At 41.3% G+C, this 6233-nt stretch overlaps 1 protein-coding gene across 7 annotated transcripts in view; it reads left to right on the top strand.

The window, feature by feature from the left end:
• The window catches only part of FAM169B (family with sequence similarity 169 member B), a 49295-nt gene that overhangs the window by 13750 nt on the left and 29312 nt on the right, over positions 1–6233 (top strand). The window contains exon 1 of one of the 7 annotated variants that reach the window (XM_019619545.1): positions 7–136. The exons of the other annotated variants lie outside the window; for them this stretch is intronic. The gene's annotated coding sequence lies outside the window, so the exon portion shown is untranslated. Of the gene's footprint in view, positions 1–6; positions 137–6233 lie in introns of those variants that run through there. 7 annotated transcript variants of the gene reach the window in all.

Here is a 6233-nt window from a genome sequence, read left to right as displayed (position 1 = left end):
CGCCGCGGCGCTGTGAAGAAGCGGCCAAAACGCGGCCGAAGTCGTGGGCCTTTCCAGGAAAGCTTTGTTCCGTCGCCTGAGGTCATGGCAGGACGAGCCCCGGCCTTCGCGGCCGTGCTTCCTGAGGATCGCTGAGGTGAGGAGGGGCCCCAGGCGGCACCGCTTGGGCTCCCCGTCCAGCCGTGCGGAGCTCGTGGCCCAACGGCTCGATGTGTGAGAAGTAATAAAGAGCAGGGAGAACACCGTCTAAACACACGTATACGTCTTTAAGGCCAAATTGCGGGCTGCGGTCAAGTGCTTCCTCGGGGGGAAGCAGAACACGGCGTCGGGGACACGAGGAGAGGTGAACGCTGTGCTTTTGACCGCGGAGAAACAAGCTGGGTTGTTTCGGTGTACAGAGGCAGTGCAGGAGGCTTTTTCCATTGTACGTGGGTGCTTGCCCCTTTAGCGAATATTTTGTTAATCGTGAGATGGCTGCAGGATAAGAAAACACACCGTCTCTAATGATTAATTCTGGGGGAAGAAAACCTTTGCCCCTTTGCTTGCAGCGACCATCGATTTGGTGGTGTTTGTGGCAGCTGCCAAAGAGCCTCTGCCCAGCACAGCCCAGCTGGGAGAGCTCCTGATTGCCTTCCAGGTGCAACACTGAAGCAAATAGATAGGGTTAGTTCCCAGGTGGCGCCACTGCTGGTGCCTGGGATCTCATTTAAGACAAACTCAATGCAAACTCTGTCACGGATTTCCAAGGCAGCCCAGTGTGTGAGGCGTCCTGGTCTGTATTTGACTAGGAGCTCTTCCAGCAATCTCTGTGCATGTGCCGTTTGGATAAGGGCCCATTGCATCCCCTCAGCTAGCTTTTGCACTGCTTTCCTCTTGCTCCTGTTTTATGCTCTTTCTTAATTTGTCACACCAGCAGGTAAATGGAGAGAAAGTGAATTTATCTTCTGAAACGCATTTTAAGTTGCTACCATTTATCTACAGCACCTACTTCATCCCCTTCAGTAAAATAATGATGCTGTTCATTAGTTCCTCTAACTGCTCATGGCTAAATGCACTTGTAGTCAGAATGCTCTATTTTTTCCTCTCCTGTCAGCCACTTGTGGAAGTCAAACATTGATAATAATTGGATGTTTCCTTCCTTCCTTCCTTCCTTCCTTCCTTCCTTCCTTCCTTCCTTCCTTCCTTCCTTCCTTCCTTCCTTCCTTCCTTCCTCTCTTTCTTTCTTTCTCTCTTTCTTTCTTTCTCTCTTTCTTTCATATTCTTAACTTTACTTGTGTTTTTAAATACAATATATCTAGATGAATGGGACTTCATTCAATGGTTTTTCATGTCCCAGCAAATGTACCATTGGGTGCTTCAGGTACATCTACATTTTATTTTCCTATTTCTTTATTCTCAAATGGAATGTTTGGAAGAGTTATTCCTCTCCTCTTTTGGGACAGATGTCATTGTTTGTAGCCATCATTTGAATTTTGACGTAGTTGTTCAATTAATTGCATACCCATATGTAACAATTGAATGAGTATAGGTTCGTAGGTTGGCATATAGCACACTTCAAGAAAATATTGGATTCAACTATCAGTTTTTCTTGTGCAAAAGGTACTTTCCAGGTTATGTCTTGCTATAGTGAGGTGGCATGACTCTGCATGATCTCAAGGTCAGCTGTTCCTGTAACTTTTTCATAAAGCAAGACTTGCAAGGTTTCTAAGTTCCTGTGTAGATCCTAGACAAACCTTGCTATTGAAGAGCAGACGACACGTTGGTATAGAACTGGGTATTTTTCCTTAAAATTCAGCCTTCTCACAAGTGTTTTTTTTTTAATTTTAGAGCATTTTGGGAGTCAGGTTTTATGTGTTAACCATGTAAAAGCAAGGCTGCAAAAGACAATCAGTGCCTAACAACATTCATATGATTCCAGAGCTGAGAAGTAGGTAGTTGCTATATGACAGACCCATACATCTAGCTTAATAACTGCACTAATGAAGTTTTAAATTTTTCATCTGCCTCGATGTTAATCAGTTAAAGTTTACAGGTGGGAGGGCAGCACCCTGAAAGGTGGAAACTCAGAACCACGGTAGTGTGGATGCACATTTAGAAAACCTACTCAAAGCTCTGACTTAGAGTCAGAGTTTGATCAGCAACGGTATTCCTTCAGTATAACTAAACTCTCATCTATGGAAGAGAGAGCGTTTTACTCAGACTGAGGAGTATGCTTTTCTAGGAGGTGACAATTTCTAGAACTTTTTACTTTCTGTGCCACAGGGAGGCAAGTTACTGTAACCTTGCTTTAACATAAACAGGTAGTTATGGCCTGGAAGGAAAGGAAACAGGTAATAAAATCCTTTCCCCTTGAAAATACTTTCCTAAAATAAAAAAATACACTCCAAATCCTAGCAAACAAATCTGAGTCTCTTTTCATAATAGCATTTCAGTGAACATACACCTTCCCTTGGGGAGGGAGTGTAAGAGAACAAACCACAAGAGAAAAATTTGCCTGTTTAAATTTCAAGGGGGAAGATGTGCAGCCATTACGCTTATGAGTGTATGGACCCATGTAGAACACACTGCGGTGTATTTTCTGCATTGTGTAAGAGTTGCACACCAAGAATCTCACAAACATTTCTAGTGGCATGCACTAGTCACAGTCCTTACATATTGCGTTTGGAAAATGATTGGCAGACCCTCAGGTCACACGTATCCAAAGTAAACTGTGTCCTGCTCATTTACTGAGAGGTCTGTGGATGCTTAAAAATGTTGTTTTGTAACCTTTGAAACTGCTGCCTGGTGGCTGGTCTTTATAGTATTACCAACAACAGATGGCAAATGGCTCTGTTGATGTAGTTCTTGGTAGTGTTTCATTCCTGTGAAGTTCCACAGTCTCAAAGTCTCAGAAAATGCCTCCATATTTTTTCTGTGTAATGATTTCAAGCCAAACTAAATAAAAACATCTTATCAAATTCAAATTCCCATGGTGTCATGTGACATTTTTGTAATGATTGCCTTGCAGCAGTTTCAGATAAGTGCACGTTTGGTAGCAATTTAAGGCCTGTGTCCTTTAAGTAATGCTTATTAGTACGCAACAGATGCCATTTAGAAACATTATGCCTTTTAATAGGCTCTGCTTTTAGACTACATTTTCTCATTCCAGGCAGGCTGTGGATCAGGCAACTTGGAGGTATGCAGTCGCTTATGCAAAGCCTAAGTCAATTTTCTGCTCTGAAGTCAAGCCATGTGTTTTTCCTTGTTTCTTCCATTCTGGCCATTGCTGTCTGGTGTTTTTTCCCCCCTAGTCGTATCTTTGGCTGATTGTCAAGACATTATAATCAAAACCTTTCACATTTTTAACCACCATCGTTGGTTTCTTTTGTTCTTACGGAAAAGTCTGTGTAAACTGAATTGAAACAATCTCAGCTTTACTATCACGAGCACAGCAAGTGTGGAGTTTGCTCTCTATTGCCAGCCTGTCCTTCCTTCTCTGCTTCTGTCTCCTCCCAAAGAGAAATAAAGGAAAAAGCAGAACCATGCTGATTTTGGAATACTTTCAAAGACATGTAAAATAGCTGACGCAATGGCACAGAGAAACAGAAAGATGTTTGCATATTTTCTCCACTATGTGCAGCTGTTTATTAAAGCAAGGAGTTCCAAGACAGACTAAGAGTCTTGTGATAGCTAGTGTAGGTGACATATTAATTTGCAGCTGCATAATAAATTTACTAATGTGTAAATTACTATGGTAAAAAGGGTGTTTTTTTGTTTCCTTTTTACTTTGCTTAAATTAATTGCTTTATTTTGAGATTAATCTGGCAGTACAAATCAGTCCTTGTAAGTAAGTTGGGGGAAGGCTGCTGAGCTATCTTAGGTAAACTTGTGTGCTCTTCTGGTGGGAGCAGCAGATTTCTCAGATGTGAAGCATTTGCAACTCAATCTATGGAGGATCTGAAACTGAAAATCTGTCTCACATTTTCATTACTGCATCATTTGTATGGGGAACATTGTGCTTCCTGATGGCAGACCGTGGCTTTCAGGTATCCTACATATACCACCAGTACTGGCACGGTTTGTGTGCGATGAAGGTAAAGGCTGCACGTGTGGTGTTATGTTCCCCACATGTGCTTTGAGTGGTGGTAGTAACAGGCAAATGTCATTAACATGTCACTTAAACTTCAGTCCTGGTGCCAGTTTGTGAGGGTGGCTGTTTCAGTAGTAATTTTAAATGCTCTCTGGCCCTAAATTGCAGATATTTTCTGAAGCTGTTGGAGCTGGCAATCTGTTTGGCATCTCCTCATGGGATGAAACCATCTTTATGCTAGTTCGTTTTCCAAACTGACTTGTCATTTCTTGCCATTTCACTATTCCTTGTTTATCACTATGTGAGGTGTTATCTTCCTCTTTTCCCTTATAGTATGGGATGACTTCTAGGCATTTTGTGTCCTCCTCTCTGCCTTCCATCTTTGTAAAGAATTAATGCTATCACATTTGAACTGGTAATTCCTAAAAGCTCTTCTGCTTTCACTGCAACTTTTCTGTCATTTTCCTTCAATTCAGCCTCTTTGAATAATGAATGTACTTCAGAGATATATTTCAGCGTCATTTGGGGCCTCCCATTCTTTGAGAGTCAAACTCTAATTTGAGGTCAGGCTTAGAAATATGAATTTCTGCTGGCACAACTATTTTGGCTATGGATATGATGAAGTGAGATGTATCAGTGACAGAGCTGTACTGGAAAAAGCCCATGATGTGGACACAGTTGTTGAGAAAAACTTCATTTTTCGTTCGCATGTTTTATTTTGTCCAGTGGTGGACAAATAAGTTGCCAAATGCAGAGGTTTTCTTAGATATCCAAGAAAATCCTTACCACTTATCTCCACAGCCTTCAGTAGTTGCAGTTAGACTTGTGCAGGAACATGTCTGCCCATTTCTTGGTTTATGGAAAACAGTACATATTAAGAACCTAATTCCGATGTCCACAGATTCAGAGGTGTTAGCAGCAGCCCCACCCATTTAATGAAATGTCCCTGACAGAATCCCTGTGTGAACTGCAACCTTAAAGGCTTTATTCGTTACAGTCCTGAATGTCACTTCATGGCTGCCTTTTGTCTGGGTGATTCTGTAAGCTCTACCTCTTTTTAGCATTGATGCTCTGTGAAAAAGAGAGTTAGGTGAGCAGCAGTATGAATGCAGATATGTCAGAGTTACAGCTGGTAGCACTCCCATGGTTTTGCAGCACACTGCAGTATTTATTTATGAAGTCTGTTTCTGGGCTGTAATGTCTCAGCTTTTTTCAATCACATTAGGTTAGAGCTTTGTGCCAGGCCAGATGTGCATTTTGTGTGTTAAATGACAGGAGTAGCCTGTTTACATAGATGTGTTTTAATTTATCTGTGCTATGAATTGGGTGTGACTTTAGTTTTCTTTTAATGTAGCACTGCTAAAAATCTTTCTGAAGGAAAATACACGTGGATGAAACCTGTTTGAGGAATGGGAGACCAATTATTTAATTCATTTGCCTATTTTTTTTCCCCCTCCATTTCAAAAATTGCAGTTTACTGTGACAGATTTTGGAAACTAAGTGAGATGTGCACACAGACCCCAGGCACGTCATGAGGTTCTGACGGCCTCCAGAGCCCCTTGAAGAAAGTGGAAATTTTCCTCTTTCCTGGATATTTTTCAGAGTTAGGCTTGTCTGGTCTCTGCCTGTGCTCATGTACATTCTGCTAAATTTATGTGGATACTTTGAGCTTTTTTCTTCCCTTTTCCTAAATTAGTAGTAAAAATGTATTGGCGTGAATGGGATGGCTAATATGACAGCATCCTGCAGTTGGGATGCTTCATGTTTGATCTGCTCCGCGTTTGAGTGACAGGATTTGCAATAATGATATGTATAACTACAGCTGAACTCATATTTAAACTTTGGTTTCTTAACTGAGAATGCAATTAGGATTATTTCCCTACATTTCTGCCTTCATTTCTGCATTTCACAGCAGAAAATTATCTGCAGTCAGAAACTTGTATTTATTTTATCTCCTTAGATCATTTGAATTGTGATAGAATAATGATTAATACCTAAGCAGAATTTTGGAATCAGACATAGAAACATGCTAATGTCAGTGCAGGTTTCTTCATCCTTTATGTTCTGACACCTCATTGCAGCATTTCAATACCTAAAGGGAGCCTACAAAGAGGAAAGAGGAGGGGAATCAACTCTTTGAAAGGGTTGATAACTGCAGGACAAG

Source organism: Meleagris gallopavo, chromosome 12 (genome assembly GCF_000146605.3).
Source record: "Meleagris gallopavo isolate NT-WF06-2002-E0010 breed Aviagen turkey brand Nicholas breeding stock chromosome 12, Turkey_5.1, whole genome shotgun sequence".
Taxonomy (NCBI): domain Eukaryota; kingdom Metazoa; phylum Chordata; class Aves; order Galliformes; family Phasianidae; genus Meleagris; species Meleagris gallopavo.
The sequence above is the reverse complement of the archived record's forward strand: the minus strand, read 5'-3'. Positions and strand labels throughout refer to the sequence as shown.